General features: G+C 44.4%; 1 protein-coding gene across 1 annotated transcript in view; it reads left to right on the top strand.

The window, feature by feature from the left end:
- CNTN4 (contactin 4) overlaps positions 1 to 19,971 on the top strand; it is a 515,944-nt gene that overhangs the window by 144,473 nt on the left and 351,500 nt on the right. The gene's annotated exons all lie outside the window — the stretch shown is intronic.

Raw genomic sequence — 19,971 nt, 5'->3', positions numbered from 1 at the left:
CTCCTGTTTTAAGGTCTGTTACATTTTAACTGATTCATAAAGGTTGGTAATAATTATGAAATGCTAATTATTAAATTTTTCAAATTACTATTCTTGTTTATTACTAGTAGGAAACTTTTCTGCATTTAACACTAAGTTTTACCTATATTTGAAATTTTCACAATCACAAATACTCTCCACATAATCTATTACCTTGTTATCCAGCACTTCACATTTATGACCGTGAAAAGAAATCTGTCTGGATAGTAAGGACACGCATCTGGCTATGAAGAGTTCTAAGACCCCTGATGGGACCCTGTATGTATGGAAAAGAAACTTGTATTTTGTGGTGTTACATCACCAAGGTGATAAGAGAAGGTGAGATCAAGTGTTCCAGGCAGAGTAGGGGTGTGACAGTGGGGACAGTGTGACAGGACACTATCCAGTGGGCCCTCGGTGCCCACGGTAGGCTGTTGCTGGGGCACAGTTGGTATCCTGGACATGAGCTTCCACCAACGCTGGGGAAGAAATGAGACCCCAGGCCTGTCCCTGCTCCCCGCCCAAGGACCAGCAGGGCAGGGTTGGGCCATGGTCAGAAGGAGACAGATTACTGTTCACACTTACCACCCTAGCAGGGTATCACGTAAGTTGACCAGATTGGAGCAGGAAGTTTTACCATGAAACCAACAAATAGATTCCGGAAAGTCTTTGAAGCTCCTGACATTTAATATAAAATTGTGTATGTGTATAAACCATCAGGAGGCAGCATTCCTTGGAGAAGGACATCATGCTCGGAACGGTGGAGGGACAGCGCAGGAGAGGAAGACCCTGGATGAGATGGATTGATGTAGTGACTGGTTAATGGACATAAGTTTATGAGAGTCAGTGAAACTGGCTCAGGACAGGGCAGGCTTCAGAGCTATTATACATAGAATAAGTCACAGTTGACTTGATGTCACATAACAATCTTCTCAATGTGTTCTCTGAAGCAAAGAGTTATTAAGAATGACTGAACTAGATGACATGTTAGTATTCTCTGGATAAAATTCATTCCCTTTAGTTTACACTTGGCCACAGATGCCTGGATGGGCTTTTCCTTTGTTCACTTGGTTATCCTTGGAATGTGGAACAAAGTATATCCCTAGAAAACATTTGTTGAGTGAGTGAATGAAAGAGGAAGAATTCCTTTATAGAGTTACCTGACTTTAGAAGCAACACTCATAATATCCAGACTCCATTTTAAAAATAGAATGAAAAGTTAATTTTCCTGGAAAATTAAAAATTTACTTTCTTATAGGTAAGAGTTTTACTTGTTCTGTCAAATACCTCCCAAAAGGCACTAAGTTCTATTGCAGTGATATTTGACACATTTTTAGGTCATGTAGTTTTTAATCCTAGCTTTACCACATTGATTAACATGCTCATTAAAGAAGAGTCGTATCAACAATGTGGTAAGAAGTTTGATGAGAACTGAGGAACAGAGGCATCATTCACTTTGGTTCCAACTTCAAAAAGACTATAAGCCATAGACAAGTGATAAAACCCACACTTACTTCCCTGAGGAGTCCCTGTCCACAGAGCCCCCCATTGGGTATCGGAGGCTATAATACATCATGGGAGGAGAAAGCCCTTCTTCCCCTCGAGGAGGGAACCCCTGGACACACATGGCCTTTGGGTTAGCAACACCTCTTAATTGAGACTGTGTCACCAGGCGAGGACTTTGAAATGGAAGTGAAGTCATTGTGGGACTATTGGCAATCTGGGAAGAGAAGGGGACTGTCTCTAATACAGAAAAGCTCAGTGATTGAAATCAAGCGTACTTACGTAACAGTGAGAAACCAGATATTTTCCCACTAAGACTAAGAACAAAACAAGGATTCTTTCTCTAACCACTTCTCTTGAACATTGACTTGAAGTCCTGGCTAATGCAATTAGACAAGAAAAGTTTGTAAAATGCTTATGTAGTGTAAAGAAATAAAATCATTTTTGTTCATAGATAATATTATTTGTGCCAGCAGCCAGGAAATTAAAATCTTGGATGAAACGTGAGAGCCAGTCCGAGTTTATGGGCACAACATCAGTAATATTAAGATATTACTTGTTCCCAGTCTGATCTGTAATTCAGTCCAATGCTAACCAAAATCTCAGCAGGTCATTTTGTGAATATAACTATTGTTGTTGCTGTTGATTGCCATCGAGTCAAGCATGACTCATAGCGGCTCTATGAACAAAAGACCTGATGCCTTTCCATAACTGTCATCGTTTCTCCAAGTTCATAGCATTTCCAGAGTCATGTGGTTAGGAAGTGGATGCCACTCCTGCTTCCGAACCTGTTTTACAACTGGGAGCTCCACCAAACACTGTCCACATTGGGAAACCATTGTAGTATTTGATGCCCCAATGGCACAAGGTTCAGTATCACAGCAAACCCAGGTTACTTCATACAACACACTGGCAAAAAGTGATGTTCAGAGTGAAAAAGTGTTCCTCCAGATATAACACTAGTCTCATTTAGCAGTGGTTAAGTGTCATCAAGTCAAATAAGACTCACAGCGACCATTGTACAAAAGACAAGAATTCTGTTCTAGAAGTAACTTCATTTCTGTACATTTATAGGGTTTCCAGAGGCATCTAGTTGGCTCCAAGTGTCTGATGGTGGGCACGTCTTGATGGTGGTCACTTAAGGGAATTTATTCATTTTAGAATGAATATTTCTTTAGACGATACAGCAATCACTTTTCTGTTTGCTGTACTGAATAACTTGGAGTTGCTGTGATGCTGAACACTGTTCCATAGTCATACAAAATATCATAATGGTTACCCATCATGTACAATGTTTGGAGAAGCTTCCAGATTGGTGAATATAATAGGGTAGAAAGACCTAAACCTTTTGCCCTCAAGTTAATTCTGAACTCGCAGCAGCCACAGAGGGAAGAGTGGACTGATCATAGGCTTTCCAGAGACCACCCTCTTCATGCAAGTAGGCTGACACATCCTCTTTCCTGCAGAGTGAATGGTGAGTTTAGACAGTGACCTTTCAAAGAGGAAAGGAGGGTCAAACCACTGAGCTGTCTATCAGAGCTTCCAGTAGGCGAGGCTAGCGTGGTAGATACCACAATCCACAGGATATTTTGAAAGTACGAAGGTACTTCTGAAACGAATGTCTTATTGCCACTGAAAATAGAGTTTCCTTCCATTTTTGTGTTGTACTACACTTTTTTATGTCAATAAGATAGAAATGCCATGACATTAAAAGACAGAAACCAATCAGAGATTTATGCTCCCTTTAATGCCGATATCACCCACGCTCCTCTCAGAGCTGTCTGAAAGTGACCTTCTTTGATTGTCTAAGCTAGTCTGTGCCTGAGTATTTGCATTTCCCCTTCAGAGACCTGGAAGAAGGCTAAAGAGGAAAGGTCCCCAAGTTACACCTGAGTTTTTGTGGAATTAACTGAGGTTCTATTCCCAGGGGTTTGGAGGAGGTGAATTTACTGACTGGCTTGTTATATTTGTAGAAGTAAAATTTTGTGCTCACAGTGATTTACATGGAGAAAGTTTTCTTGCATTTAGATCACTGGTGGACAGCTAAGCATTCTTATTTGCTAGAAAAACATTTAAAAGTAATAAATGTGTGTTTTCTTCCCTTCATCCTGTCCAACTCCCAATAATGTATTTCAAAGAAGAAATTTGTAACTATGTTGTTTCTTTGCTTGTGTCAGGATTTATTAGGTGCCAGAAATGGTTCTAAACACTTTACATGTATAAAACTTGAATATTGTTTCAGTATCAAGCAGATAATCCTCTGCTTCACAAGAGAGGAAACTGGTGTATGAAGGAGAAGCTACTTGTTGGAGGTCACGTAGTGTTAGAGCTGACGTTTGAACCCACTCAGTGTGGCTGAAGTGCGTGTTTTTACCTGATACACTAAAATACCTTCTCAATTTGGCCCGTCCTGTGGGTGAATACGTTGTGCATAGGGTTTTCAGAGACCTTCTATTTCAGAAGTGGATGGCAAATCCTCCTTCCTAGTCTGTCTTAATGTGAATGTTCAGATTTAGAGAGGTATCAGACAGACCAGCATTTTACAGAAAAAGTGGAAGATATATCGCTTATTGTGGAGTTAACCATTAGTATCAGTGTTGTCCCTGCCTTTGGCACACGTGTCTTACTCACTTAGGTCAATAGTCATGGTTCCTAATTCCATCTGTGAACCTTGAGAGAGAGGATAAAACAACACCCAGACAGTGCCAGGATGTCCCAGACCCATAAATTTGTTACCTTCTGATACTTTCTTTATAAAATTGGGATATTGTTGCCGTGTATTGTTGGGCTGGAACCTACTGATGACTGGCCCTCCAGCAGGTTTTGAGAGGCAGTGAACCACACGGGAGGAGATTGCCCATCCCTTTCCCACACAGCGGCTGGGGATTCAAACCTCCTGCCTTTCAGCATGGCGTACAGCTCCTTACCACTAGGCCCCCAGGGTTCCCTCAAAATTAGGATATAGAAAGAATACATGTGTTAGTTTATGCAATGTGGGTTGGAGAGCCCCTCCAAGAATGTTCAGTAATGAGCAGTGATACAGAATCTCTTGATGGTGCTCAACTCATCTCAGAACTTTGAAACTCAGCTCCTATCTGAGAGGTCGGGCATTCAAGTCCACAAAGAGGTGTCTCCGAAAGAATAATTGACAATCTACTTCTTAAAGCCAGCCACTGGGACCCCTATGGACACACGACTCCCCGGGGCCATCTTGAGTCAGAAATGACACACTCGCAGCTGGTGTGGCTTCCTTCCGAGAGACGACCTCACCCAGCTTGAAATACGTGCTCTGCCAGCAGGTGTCCTCATTGATTTTTTTATCCTCAGTGTTTCTGAGAGGGTCTGATATGTAGAGGTTATTCTGTAAATATTTGTTGAATGAATGCAAGATGTGAATTCATTATCTCCTGTCATTTTATTCCATCTTTATTATGTTGTGTTCTATGCCATCTAATTGGAAACTACTCATAGGTCGCCCTCCAGCTGGTTTTCAGAGGCTGTAAATCACACAGGAGAGATTGCCCACCTTTCTCCCGGGGAACAGCTGGTGGCTTAGAGCCATACAGGCTTGGCTCCAGAGCTAGTCCACCAGAGCTCCAGGGTAGATCAGTTCATGGTCATCACCTCGTTTGTGGGTCCAGGTCTCTGTAAAGGGACCAGAATATTACTTGGCAATGAAATGAAGACAGCTGGATGACTTATTTAAAAGGCTCAATGACTTAATGGGCATACTTTGGGTTTCACCTTCAGAAAGCCACTAAACCTTCCCCCCCCTTTTTTTTTTCATAAGCCCATAAATTCAACTCAATGGCATTACCCGCTGCCATTTATCTCCTCATAGAAAGAGTTGTTTCTCTGTGTTTGCCCAGATCGGCGTGCATGCCACTTTACCTCATGACAGAATGACACAGAAAAGGAGAATGCCCGATAATTAGATGCAAATTTCATGCTCGTCGTTTTCAAAGGTTATGAATCCCCTCTTGTCTACATTTGTACAGAGGATACTTGATGACAAAATGCCCCTTCTGTACATCAGGATGATGATAATGCCAAGAAATAACCGTGCAATTTGAAAGCATTAATAGTGAGTGGAGCTCATGGGGAGCCGTGTGCATCCATTCTGCTTCCTGTCGAGAGGAAATGGGCTTCCACACGCATCCTCCTGCACTGAGGTTTCATAAACACATAAACATTGACAAAATAGATTCTCTTTTTAAAAAAAATCAAACTTGTCCCCCCAACCTAAAAAACTAGGTTGGATTAAAAATACAAAGTCACTCATGATACAGTCTTACTCAGCACATTAGAATCTCCTTTGTTATTTAACAGTGGTAATTGTCTCTGAGCACTTCAGAGTTATCTGTGTATTACGAAGTGTGTAGAGCCACTAAGAACACACTGTAGTCTTGGAATTAACGGGTTCTGACCCTCGTTATGTAACCTCCTCTGTACTATGTGTAATTTGTCTCGCAACTGCATTTCTCACCCTGGAAGGAGGAGGACCTAGTGCCCATCTGTTGGTTTATTGTGGGTTAAGTGACAGCTGGGTCAGCGTTTGTACTTGGCCACTTCACTGTACACTCGATGAAGGGCAGCAGGAGTGGGCTTTGGGAGGCCCTGTGATTCAGTTGTCACGTGTCCCCTTCAGTGCAGGAGACAGAGCTTCACCACCACGAACCTCAAGCACAGCCAGCAGCCAGTGGTCAGTGAGGGCTCTGTATCGCTATGATGCTGGCCTGCTTCCAGCACAGCCTCTGGACTAAGACAGACTAGGGAAGGATGCAGTAGTCTGCTTCCAAAGATCTGCCGATGACAGCCTTGATTGGCCACAGCCAGTGACCCTCCTCCCACTAGTCATGGGGACGGCGCAGGAAGAGGCAAGATTTGGTTCTGCTGTGTGTGGTCCCAGGCATCTAGGCAGCCGTGAAACAGCTGACAGCAGCAGATCATGCTTGTCGTGACTTGGCCTGCCTCTAATCAGGAGGCGCAAGGTTATATGTTGAGAATGGGAAGAGGAAAGTGGTTTGTAGTCACTCGAGTGTCTTTATTCCCAAGCTGAGCAGGTCTCTGGCTAACTGTTGTGACTGTGGGTCGCGTGGCTTCTGGCTCCACCGTTGGCGGATGGACCGCAGAACTAAATCAACATGTATGATTTCCTTTCTCTCACCGACTTTCCCTGAAAATAGCAGTGCCCGACCAGGGAGAGCTGGAGCTGCTTGGTAGCTGTGAACTAGGGTTCCACTTGTCCCCCAACCAGTCTTCAACACAGGCGGCTGCACAGCCTTGTCTCCCCAGAAACAATATGCAAAATAATGGGTTACTCCCCCAAAAAAGACACATACCCAATTCAGATTTAGGGCATCTTTCCTCTTAGAAACATGTTGTCAGAGTTTTGCTTGAACAGCTTCCAGATTACTCCAGCTCATGCTTGTGAGTTTATATAGTGATGCAGTCAGTGCGTGCCAGATGAAAACCGGAAACATTCAAGGAAAGACAGACGTGGGGTACTTCAGCTGCCAGCCAGACAGGTGCATGGAGCTCATGAATATTACTTGAAAAGCTGTGGTGCGTGTAACATGAAGGCACCACCCGCAGGCATTCTGTGTTCCAGCAGCTTAATGTCAGGGAAGGCAGTGGGGGCCAGGGGGTGCCGCCAAGGGATTAGGAGCACCAGGAGTTCACCCCTCAAGGGCTGAGAACAGATGGTCTCTGAGAAGGTGTGACATAGTGACTGAGTGCAGCAAAGGCAACATCAGCACCTTGCCCATTCTTCTGTTTGGTTGAAACAGAGGCTGCTGTGGGAGGGGCTGGAAGGACTGGGGAGATAAGAAGACAAAGGTGTGGTGCTTTCCCCCAGCCATGCAGAAGTTGGGGTCCTTTGGATCATAGTATTCACACATGTAAATGTAGCGGTAAAGAATGAGCAGGCCTGCTTGAATCCCTGTCCACAGAGGAATTCATTCCCTGGGGCACGTGTGAGGAGAAGCCCTCCAGGGAAGAAAAGAGGCATTTGCCACATTTGATGTGCAAGCCACCCAGGTGCTCCCTTGCCTTACTTGCCAGTACTAGCTGCCACCTGGTGCTTGAAACCAGCTCTGGAAGTTGTTTCCTGAAGTGAGGTTCATGATCATGCATCACCTGCATCTGCACAACTAGGGTGCAGGATTTAAACACCTGAAGGAGACCTGGTGGTGTAGCAGGTTAAGTGCTGGTTCCTAATGAAGTGTCAGGACTTACAGTCCAGAGCCTATGCCTAGACTCCACCTCTCCATGGACCGACTAGAACCTGGAGCCAAAAGGAAGTGCAGGTCTGTGATCATTATTTTCACTGTAACCCTGGTATGGATTTGACTGTGTCTCCCAAAATCATTGCTGGACCGTGATTCTCAGTATTACATAATTATCTTTCAATTTATGATCTGATTGTCCTATATATTATAAATCCTGACCTCTCTGACATTGATGATGGCCTAATGACTGGAGATACGTAGTCAGCCTGCCGGTGGTCAATTCGAATCCATCAGCAGCACCTCGGGACAGAAGAGCAATGTTCTCCATGGAATTGCAGCCTCTGGAAACCTGGGGGATGGACAGCTGTGAGCAAGTTCCAATTCAATGGGAATGAGTTTGCGTGACAGTATCAAAGGGTCAGGAAGACCCTCAAAGGGTGGATTGACACAGTGACTGCAGCAGTGGATGTGAGTGTGTCAGAGATTGTGAGGATGGGACAGGACAGGACATGGTTCAGATCCGTTGTCCAAAGGGAAACAATGAGTTGACTTGACAAGACCTAACAAAACAAAAACACGGTGTTATAATTCAGAATACAATTTCCAGGATTCGGTTATACCTGAGTCAACCTCTTTTGAGACATAAGAGCACGTGAGCAGAGGTCAGAGAGACCTCATTCCCACAAGAAAGAAGAGCCAGGAGCGGAGTGTGTCCTCTTGAACCCCTGGCTCCCGGCTGGTGACCTCCTCTGCGGACAGTGTGCAGATCTGCCTGGGCCTCGGGACCCAGAGATGTGGAAAGGACATGAGGGGCATTCGCTCAGACGTCACCGAGAGAGCTCCCCCTCAAGTCAAGCTTTTAGCTTTCTGGACAATGGGAGGGCACGTTTTCCTTTATTAAAGACATTTAGCAATTGTATTTCTGCTCTTGCAGCTCTGAGTCACCACAGTAGATGCCTTTCACATAAAAAAAGACAACAAAAAACATCATACTAACAGCATTACCACCTCTAAGCGTTTCAAAAAGCCACCACTGGATTTCAGCTAGAAGCTGACACTTTTCAGAATGCACACACACATCAGGAAACAGTGCCATGTGTTGAGAAGGACATAGGAAAGACACATCATGATGTTAGTGTGAACATCCACATGGCTTCACTGGAGGTCAGCTGGGTTACGGAGTGCTGACCAGGGTCAGCTGAGAATCTTCTATAAAACTGGGCATGTGTGCATTATGCTGCTTTTTTGAGATCTGAGAAATTCTTACCCCAAAACATTTCTAACCCAAAAGTCCTCAGATGCCCTCTGCACCCCAGCCACACAGGAGGAATTTCCTTACTGTGTCGTGCTCCAGACTAACCCAGTGCTGTCACACCTATAGATTTCTTTCCAGAAAATGCTCGCCCTTTAATTACCTTTAGGAGGCATTGCACAATTCTCTCCTTCCACATGGAGAACTGGATTCAATGACCAAATTTATGAAGTTTGTCTTAGGCACTCAGAAATATCAAGCAATATGTATGACTCACAATGTGTTTTATGTAGTAGTCGTAAGAGCCAAATGACAAAAAACTGTCACAAAAATTAACAACCTGGAGGACATTGTGCTGAGTGAAATATCTCAGTCACAAAAGGACAAATATTATATGGTGCCACTGTTGTAGAATGAGGCTGATATTGGGGTGAGGGTAGGACTGAGAAAAACTGGATAAATTATGTTTACTGCATTGAAGTCGATGAGGAAGAGAATAGTTTAAAATTAATATATTTTAGGGCATTATGATAATCATAAGAGTCCGGAATGAGGGTTGCAGAGTGGAGTATACTTCGGGTGGGGGTGGGGATGTGTGGGGTTGGGGAGGGGATTGTGTATCAATGAAGGAGTTTGTCATTTGCTTGTCAAGGAGAGGAGTGAACTGGGGGTGGGGGTGGGGAGAAAAGTGTAACAATGAATGAATGGAAATACAAAATCTCTGTAAATGTTCATTAAAATTAATAAAATAAATAAAAAAAATAATAATAATAATAATAATAATAAAAGAATTTTTTTAAAAGAAAAAAAATTAACACCGAGTCTTGAGAGAAGTCTTTGCCCGCTGTATTCCTGAGGGCCACTCCTGTTGGTGTTCACTCACACTGACACCGGGGCATTTGGAGAACTGGCAGAAAAAGAAAACAGAAGAGAAAGAGGATTCATGGCCTGAAGAAGAACCACATGGATTAACGTTGTGTCTCTGAACATACTTTCAATGGTGAATCACTTAACTGGACCTGGAGGAACCTGCAGGTATAAAGGTCATGTACCAGCCTGCTAGCCGAGAGGGCAGAGGTGGGTTGATTCGCCAGCAGCTATGAGGGGAGAACGTGGACAGCCTCGGAAAGCCCACGGGGGTTCAGAATGTGTTGGACTCCGCTTGATGGCAGGAGGCATTATTCTCTGTTCTAATGAGTAAATAGCAATGTGTGTGATTCTCAGGCATAAAGTCAGATAGATGGAGGTAGAGGTGGAGAGATGAGGATATATATGATTATTGTCTGTCAGATCTTCCAGAATAAACGCATGCTGTAGAAGGGGTGTCACAATCCAATGTGGCTGATGTCGTTAGAGGAAGCATAGAGCGAGGATCTTGATGGCACCTAACAACGACCGACCATGAAGACGTCGACTGCCTTTGCTAAAGCCATGCACCGGTCATCTGTTACAGCAGAACTTTGCCAGACCGAGATAGCTGCGCCTTCTCCTTGTAACTCTGGGATTGGCATCTCATGTCAGCCTACACTCTGACGCTTCTTTTGAGTTAGAATTGTTTGGGGGTACGACTTTCTCAGATCTGAAAAAAAGCAGCATAATGCACGCATGCCCAGTTTTACGTAAGCGTCTCAGCTGACCCTGGTCAGCACTCCGTACCCCAGCCCACCTGCAGTGAAGCCATGCGGATATGCACACTAACGCTGGTCTGCCTTTGTCGCCAGATGAGTTATGTGATCCTTGATTTTGTTGAAAACACATCTTGCTTTTTGTAAGTAGGACTTGACATCAGATCAGCCAATGGCTTATGGTGAAAAGGCTGATTAATCTGTTGTTAGTGAAATGTGTGGGGATTGGGGGGCAGGATCCCAGCTGCCTTATTAGCTAGCATGGCCCTCATGGTGTCCTGCAGACCCTGGGACCCCGCAAATGTCTTTCCTCACCAGACACGCTTTCATCTCGCCCACCTCGCCTCTGCCTCCCCCGCTGCTTGGAATATCCAGGCATTTTGTAGATTGAGCCCTCATTATGTCGACCCAGTGTGTGATGGTGGCAGCGTTGTTTTGTGAAGCAGAGAACAAAGAACGAGTCGGAGAAGAGTTTCCTAACATTGGGATTTTCTTTTACTTTCTGCCCTCAGACACGTGCCAGCTGTCTGTAGGCTTCTGGGTTTCTCTGTTCTCATAACGCTCATTTGGGGGTTAAAAGAAAGACAATGAAGCAAGGACAAGAGCAGGAAACTTTTAATCCTTTCAACAGGCGTGTCTGTCTCCTGGTGTTTCCTTCCTCTGCACCAGTCAACTGAACAGCCACGGAACCTGCTGGATGAAAACGCTGTGTGTGAGCTTGTTGGAACCTTTGACTGGGCATGGCCAGTTATTTCATAAATACTCCACTAAATTGTGTTTGTAATGATGGTATGACAGCTGTCCTGTGGTCCTTTCTGAGATCAGTGGTTTGTCTTAAAGGAATCCTCACGCTGGGAGCATCATAGCCTATGTCTCAGCCTCCTTGCCTTACTGCCTGTATGTTCTGTGGCACCTTTTCTCCACAGGGATGCTGCTGACATGAGAAACTTTTTTAGCCAAAATGAGTTTCTCTGATGATTAGACAGGCTGGCACAGTTGGCCACAGGGCAGGCCCCGTGCGAGCCCTTCTGGGTAGAACATTATGGTGGTAAATTGAAGGAACGGTGTCTCACACAGACCACAGCCTCAGGGTGTGAGGGGCAAAGGTTTAATATGCCTCTCAGCTTATCCAGAAAACCAGTTTAGCCAAATGTCCCCATTCATGTTCCTGATGTTCCTCTGTGTATCCTATCAAACTGATACTTGGCATAAAGGTGAGAGAGGTTCAAACCAACCAGCCTCACTCTCTCCTCCTACAAAGATCACGGCCTGGCGCCATGGCTAGGGGACTCTGAGTTAGGCCTCCCTGGGCCACAGCGGATCTGAGTGGTTTTGGTGTGCGCCTGGTGGCTTTGCTCTTCAGTTGCCTAAGTCACCAGCTTTCCCCCTAATGCAACGCACAGAGCTTTCACTCTGCTGCTTGGTGGGAGGCCCTGTAGCATGCAGGGTGTACGTCTAGCTGAGCCATTTGACTGGCATTTGGTGCTGCTGCTGCCTGCAGTGGAGACGTCTACTCCTCCCCACCTGCCACCAACACAGGACACACACCTCCAGCCACCCAGGCTTCCCAGGCTCGCCTTCTGAGCTCCTGCCCAAGTCCTGTGCCCCCGTCAGGCACCCAGAGTTTACTTCCCAAGTTGAGATTGCTGACACTTGAGTGTTTCCGCCCGAAACCAGGTGTTTGATCAAGCCGCCTGCTGGGCACTGTGGAGAGACTGACTACCCATCTGTGTGGCAACGCTCCATACCTGCCATTAGGACTGAGGACTAAACAACCTCAGGTGCGACACCTGGGAACGCCACTGCTCTTACGAGGAGAATTCAATCCGGTATTTTTAGTTTGCCAAGATGCAGTCTCAGTATTGCGTTTCTGCCCTTTCCCCGCAGAGCTGAGTAGCTGAGTGTACCACAGATGGAAAATGTTTCCAAGCACAACAAAAATTTGTTGTCCTGAGGGTCAGCCTGGCCAGGCGTGGGCTGTCCCCTGGCCTGCATGGCGGCTGTGGAGAGCTGGCTCAGGGGGCGAGCCCACGGGTGGGCTTTCTGCACTTGGATCGTTAATGGGTTAGGATGAGAGTCAGCTGGGCTCAGTTAATCACGTTTTCAAAGCTTTAAAAATGCTGGCTGACATGCTGCTTCCGAAGCCCTGACAATGAAAACCCAGAAGGCCAGGGAGCGACTCAAGAAGTTGCACTTACTAAGTTTTGTATTTGGCAGTCTGCTATTGTTATGTCTATTAATTATGCAGGAGATGCCGATGTTGGAGCTTCACAGACCAGTCAGACATTGAGAGGTAATTGCTTCAGAGTTTGCCTTGTTTTGTAAAGTTGCCTTCCAGCGATCTCTATCTTGAGGTCCCCTTTGCTGTGTGAGTTGGAACTGCCCCTCCAATACCCTTCAGTTCCTTTACGAATCATCTACAGGTCTCTCGCGTCCAACGCCTCTGCCTGCTTCAAGCTTGCTTTGCCTTGTGTGTTCTCTCTTCTGACCCTTTGAGTGAAATCCAGAGTTTGTTCCACACACACTTGCTGCTTGGGCTGCACTATCACCTGGGAGGCAATGTTGTTTCCTGCCCTGCTCAGCTATAGGGCATCTCAGGCCAACCTACACATCCCACTGAGCGCCCCACCTCCTGGCAGCCTACCCAAGCCAAGTCCTGTTCGCCTGCAAGAGAAGGTTTGTGAGGTGGAGAAACGAATCCCCTTAATTAAAAGAAAAAATATATTACTGATACCCAAATATTGAGGACAAGATAAGAAATACCTACTTATTTCTTATATTGGAGCTCTGGTGACCCAGTGGTAAGAAGTTAGGCTGCCAACCTGAAAGCGCACAGTTCAAATCCCCAGCTGCTCTGCAAGAGAATGACTGTCTGTCTCCTCCCGTGAGACTCACTGCCTCTGAAACCAGTTCCAACCCAACGGGATGTAACAACAGTTTGTATAAAAGCACAGTTTGATGACTGAGGGTGGTGAAGGAAATGTGAAAGATCTGGTGTGAAAAACAATGTATTCGAATGTTGTAAATAAAACATTATGAAATAAACCAAAAACAAAGAAAGGGGGGAAATAATTTTATTATTGTTTTATTATGAGTTACTTAAGTACAAAAACTTTTTTTCCCATTTACTCTGTGCCCTAAGAATAAATAATTGGAAGGTTGTTGATTGCCTTCGAGTTGAGCATGACTCGAAGCAACCCTATGAACAAAAGGCCTGAAGCCCCTCTATACCTATCGACATTTATCAAAGTTCATAGAGTTTCTGGAGGCATGTTGTTTAGGAAGTGGATGCCACTCCTGCTTCCATGCCATTGAGTTGCCTGTGATGTCTAGTGACCGTATATACAGCAGCTCTGAACCCTTCCCAGTCCTGAGTCAATCTCACTAATACCAATCTACAAACCCCCATTGTCCCAGTTACTGTATCAGTCTATCTCATCTGGGGTCTTCGTCTCCTGTGCTGTCTGTTCACGCTTCCAAGCATGCTGTCCTTCTCCAAGGACCGATCTCTCCTGGCCACGTGCCCTAAGTAAGTGAGGCAGAGCTTCAGAATCCTAGCCTCCAAGGAGACACTTGGTTACACCCTCTCCAAGACAGACCTATTTGTTTTCTTGGCAGTCCATGGTATGTTCAAGACTCTTCTCCAGCACCACAACTCAAAGGCATCAGTTTTTCTGTCATCCTTAGTCATTGTCCAACTCTCTGAAACATAACAAGTAACTGAGAAGACCATGGCCTGGATTAGGTGCACCTTTGTATCTAGACTGACATGGTTGTTCTTCAGCGCTCTGGAGAGGTCCATGATAGCAGATTAAATAATCTTTAATGTAAAAAAAAAATTCTGTGGTTCTGTATATTTCTATTTAGAATTAAAAAAATTATAAAGATGTAGACCAGGAAATGAAATTTCATTTCTAAACCTCTTATAGGAAAATGCAGAAAGAAGTTAGCTGCCAAACATCCAAACATATTGATTTTTGTTTGGGAATGACTGGTTGGTTCTCAATAGTTGATGAACACAAGGGAATAAGGACTAATGTCAGTGTAACATGTAGGCTGACCAGTAACATAAACAAGTTTTTGGCAGGACTTTGAACTTGTTCTTTACAATTCAGTCATCATCCGGCAGGTAATACTGGAGCTAACTCAAATGTGTAAAAAGTGGGTAACCCAAAATTGAAAGAGTTGAAAGTGAGTGCCCTGCTTGAAAGGTAATCCTCTCCCAGGAAAACGAGGGCCATGTGCGTATCACGACGCAGCGACCAGACCCTTGATCAGGGTAGGAAGCTAAGGTGCTCCACTCAAGACAGCACCAACCGCAGCGTTTGGAATACGAGTCGCTCTCCATGGTCTTGACAGTAACCCAGTCTCTTGCTTTCTGTTCCTTGGCGGGCTCACTATACCCTTCCACCCCTTGCATATCAAGACTTTGAATCATAATTTTTCCCATTCCAGTTACCATTTCATCAGAATTATTTTTTATCTTATATTGCTTTCCTTTCAAAGTTTGTGTACATTGTGTTTCACACTGTTTTTCCACTCATATGGTTTTTCATGCAATAATTCCCCATGCATTCATTGGGCATTGCCCATCATTACCCTGTCTTTTCAGGTTCCAGCTGGATCCTTCCTATTTCCTTCACCCCTCCCTCCACCCACCAAAGTGTGTAACCCTCATCAGAATTTTTTAAAATTATGTCCTGTTCTCATTTCTCTTTATCTGCCATGATAGAAATGGTTAGAACTGATTTGAAGTCCTGGTTTCTGGTCATGAAATCCTCCCTATTTTCTGAAAATGGAAAGACTGTTACTCTTGGTTTAAACATGAAAGGGGGCATTTATTAACCTAAGTCTTAACAAAAGGTGAAAGTTACTCAGGTAAATCAGTGCGGAAGTATTTTTGTGGATTGGAACTTTAGGGAGCGCCTGCATTGTGGGAAAAGGGAGCCCATGATTGACTGGAACACGGTCTTGACAGGGAAGGAAGCCAGGCAGTCGGAATGAGCAAGTACCTGCAGCTTCGCTCAGCCCCCAGGTGGGGCTCAGATCAGGTGTCCAGGGTGCAGAAAGCTGTGTCAGTGTTAAAGATTGAATCATACTCTCCTCAGCAACAGAGGGTGAAGTACTGTCCTCAACGTGGCCTTGGTTTTTGTTGTGAAATCAATCTTTCTTTGGAAATGTTAAGTCATATCAGAATGGGTCCTGGGAGAAGGTGTCTTCTAGTCATAATCCCTTCTGATTGGGATCTCAGAAGAGGGAAGATGCAAAGAGGAGGGCACACAGGGCTGTGTGGGGATTGACTAACTGCCCCTAAAGTCCATCAGGACCACGCAGCCAAGAGCTGGGAAGAGACAAGGCAAGTTCCTTCTGGTAGAGCGGGCAGGAGGCCGGCCCTGCGTGGGCCCTGAACTCTGGAGTCTAGGCTCCAGCACCGTGAGAGGAATAAATAAAAGCGGTAAAGGCACCATCTCTGTGGTGTTTTTGGTAGAGCAGCCTTGGTAACTAAAATGTTTCAAGCAACACTCCTTTATCTTGCTGACTTTGAGAGAAGCCCTGAGAATGGTATTGTCTCCTGACCACTACACTGAGAGGCCCCGAATGACACTGTGAGCCTGTTCCCCAGAGCAGGAGAGACTCGGTGACTTTGGGATTCAAAGCAAGTGTATCAGTTCCAACAACCTGTCACATGAACAAGAGCATGAACATAAACATGAACACCATGTAATCAAGTGAGAATAGGCTGTAATGCAGGCCAATGGACTACGGGATCTTTCAAAGGTTTTATCTCCATTGTCAATTCAGTTTCGTTTTTAAGGGTTCTCATTTAAAATCAGAGCTTGGTAAATCGGTTCATTTTCTTTGTATGAGTCAGATTTGTTTTCTGTTTTGTTTTATCATTTTCTCCTCTTTGTCTAGTGGAAAGGATCTGTGCTGTCATTTCAAAGACTCATGGTTCAAATCTACGAACTGCTCCAGGGGAGAACAATAAGCACTTTCCTCCTGGGCAGTTGACAGCCTCTGAAAGGCCACTGCTTCTGACTCAGCAGTACACAGCAACAACATTTATGCGTGCCTTTCCATTATGAGTCCGACCAAACTTGTGATAAAATGAATTCTCTAAATATTTTCTAGCCAAGATCTCTTGGTTGGACTCTGTCCAGAGAATTCAAGAAGTAGAATCCCCTAATGTTATTTGGTTGACATTCTGCCCTTGGGAAATGGGAGGTAAGAACAGAAGAGTCTGTGATAGTGTTTCTCAAAGTTTAGTATCTAAAGTGGTCACCCACAGAGCTGGGTTAAAGACAGCTCTTGGGTTCCAGGTTCTTCTGATACAACAAATGTCTCATCCAGGATTTAAAACAAAGCGTGAGTGGTGACGCTGAGCCTGGTGGCCCACATCCTGCCTCTGAGCGCTGTTGGATTGGGAAATCATGCTTCTCTGTAGGTTGCTTAATGACTTCATCTTTGAGGCTGAACACTGTGGCCACCACTCCTATGATTACATAGACCAACTTCCTGTGATGAGAGGAAAGGTAAACCTTCTTACCAAGGCTTAAAACACGGCCCAGGTAAGATTTTTTAAAAAGTGCCTTCTAGACACTTGAAAGACTGTGGCTGCTTCACACAGAGAGGGGGCTCAGTGGTTCAAGCCTCCCGCTGGGTTTCATCCATCATTATTCTCAGCTCACCCTCTCTCCCACGTGCCTCAAGGTTTTAGAGAATTAGAACAACTTTTTCCCCCTAAAATGTTCAGATTCCGTAGTCGAAAGATTTATAAACTCCTATAATTTGGTTTTCATTCCCAGGTAATGAAATTTTCCAAAATCTCTCCGTTGATGCTTAGGAAAACCAAGTAGCTCATGTAGAAAATTTCAACTGTAGATTGACAAATGAAATACTGTTCCCTTTATGCAATTGTTAATTTCCAGGCAGCGAGTTTGGTCAACCAAGGGCGAAAAAAAAACCCCTTTGAATGAAATGTGTTATTTATAGCAGATGCAAAGCATAATTATTATCAGTTCTTGTTAGAAAATATACAGGAAAAAAATATCCTTTTTGTTATTTAAATATGGCAGGGGTACACTGAGATAGTACAGATGTTAATCCACAGCCTCAGCTGCATCCTGGGTAATCATTATTATGTTTTATTCTTATTTAGAATTACTAGTAATAGACTGCCTTTCTGTATGAAATTCAAATCAGGGAACACCAATGAATTGAGATGATTGATATTATATATACACACATAATAATTTTGGAATGGGGGACAATAGAAATATTTCTCTCTTTAAAAAAACCCTACCAAACTTGCTGCTGTGTTAGTGATACTTTTTAGTGAACTAAATATGCTAATACTTCATTTAATTCTTTCTAGTTGAATAGCTAACCCTCAACCAGTATCATGGTTGTGAAAATATTATCCTTGCAAATTGCAGGGGTGATGAGGATAGGTATGTCAGAGACAGTAAAGTTGGCATAGGACAGAGCAGGTTTCAGGGATATTATACATAGGGTCGCTATGAGTCGCAAGAGACTCAATGGCACATAACAACAACAAAATAACAAATACCTAGATTTTTAAATAGCTGGCCACAAACCGGGGCTGTTTGATAATATAATTTTATCTATCCTTTTGTTTTGTATTTTCTTTGTTGAAGTCCTTTATGTAGAACAATTCATGGAGAGCAGGAAGGAAGGTTGGTATGGTATTGTTGTTAGATGCCGTTGAGTCAAGTACAACTCGTAGCAACACTGTGAAGAGCAGGTCTGCACCCTGTCCTGTTCTGTGCCGTCTTTGCACTTCCTGACACACTAGAGCCCATTGCAGTCACTGTGTCGGTTCACCTGGTTGAGGGTCTTCCTCTCCTTCGCCGACTCACCACCTTTCCAAGCAGCATGTCCATCTCCAAGGAATAGCCCCCACAAGCAACATGCCCAAAGTATGAAGGGTGAAGCCTCATGATCCTTGCCTTTAAAGAGCACTCTGGCTGCATCCTCTCCAAGACGTATTTGTTTGTCCTTTTGGCCGTCCGTGGGATGCTTTACTTGAGGAGATTAGCCATTTTTTTCCCTTGGAGTGGCTCACTCTCACTCTTACTGTGTGTGTGAGACCATGACCATGCATCATGTGCACACAGCACAACTTCCTATGGAGTACGACAGACATAGATCTATGTTGAGATTATTATGGGCAGATCTGAACCTTGTCTTATCTTACATCAACCTCACAATCTCTCACACGCTCAATCCCACTGTGACAGTCACTGTGTCAATCTATCTTGTTGAGGGTCTTTCTTTTTCTATGACCCTTCACCTTTCCCAACTTTTTTCCAAGGTGTCTCCCCTCCTGACAACTTGCCCAGAGTATGTGAGACTGTCCTTGCCTCTAAGGAACACCATGGCTGCATTTTTTCCAAGACGGACTTGTGTGTGCTTTTGACAGCCCTTGAATATTCAGTGCTTTTCACCAACACCACAATTTAACAGCATCAGTTTTTCTTTCATCCTTATTCATATATGTTGTTGTTTACCATAGAGTCAGAAAACTGACTCATAATTGACTCCAGCAGGTTTTCAAAGGCAGTTAATCACACGAGAGGAGATCGCCTATCCTTCTTCTTTGAAGCAGCTAGTGGCCTCAAGTGGCATGTGTTCAGGGATTGCGGCGCAACTTCTTGCCACCAGAACTAACGAGTAACTCGTGGTTGCTGAGAAGCTGAACACTGTGACACTGATGTGTCAAATGCAATAATGGTTACCCATGGTGGACAGTGTTTGGTGGAGCTCCCCGATTCAAACAAGCTTGGAAGCAGGAGTGGCATCCGGAAACTCTGTGAACCTAGAGAGAGGATGAAAGTCACACAAGTGTTGAGGGCTTTCATTCATAGGTTCACTATCACTTGCCTACGACTCAATGGCACTTAGCAGCAACAACACACATACAAGAAAGGTGGAACTTCACCTCAGATACTTTGAGCACATTGTTAGAAAAGGCCAATTCCTGGGAAAAGATACCATCCTGAGAAAAATGGAGGGTCAGGGTGAGGGTCAGGGTAAGAGAGGAATACTTTCAGCATGATGGTCTGTGGATTGACACAGTGACTGTAACAATAGACCTGAGCAGAGTGGAGAATAATGATAAAGGCAGAGAACAGGACAAGGTTCTAATCTATTGTCACAGAGTCACTGTGAGTCACAGCTAACTTGGTGGCATGTAACGGCGACAACATTCAATAGATACATATCTACAAGTCACAGTTAACTTGGCGGCATTAATGGCAACAACATTTGATAGATAAATATAGATACATAGTATTTTTGTAAAAAGGTAGTCTATAGACAG

The sequence above is a fragment of the Elephantulus edwardii genome, unplaced genomic scaffold (assembly GCF_000299155.1).
Source record: "Elephantulus edwardii isolate Elephantulus edwardi_28Jun2011 unplaced genomic scaffold, EleEdw1.0 scaffold00200, whole genome shotgun sequence".
NCBI lineage: Eukaryota > Metazoa > Chordata > Mammalia > Macroscelidea > Macroscelididae > Elephantulus > Elephantulus edwardii.
Note: the sequence above shows the minus strand (reverse complement) of the source record. Positions and strands in the feature narration are given on the sequence as shown.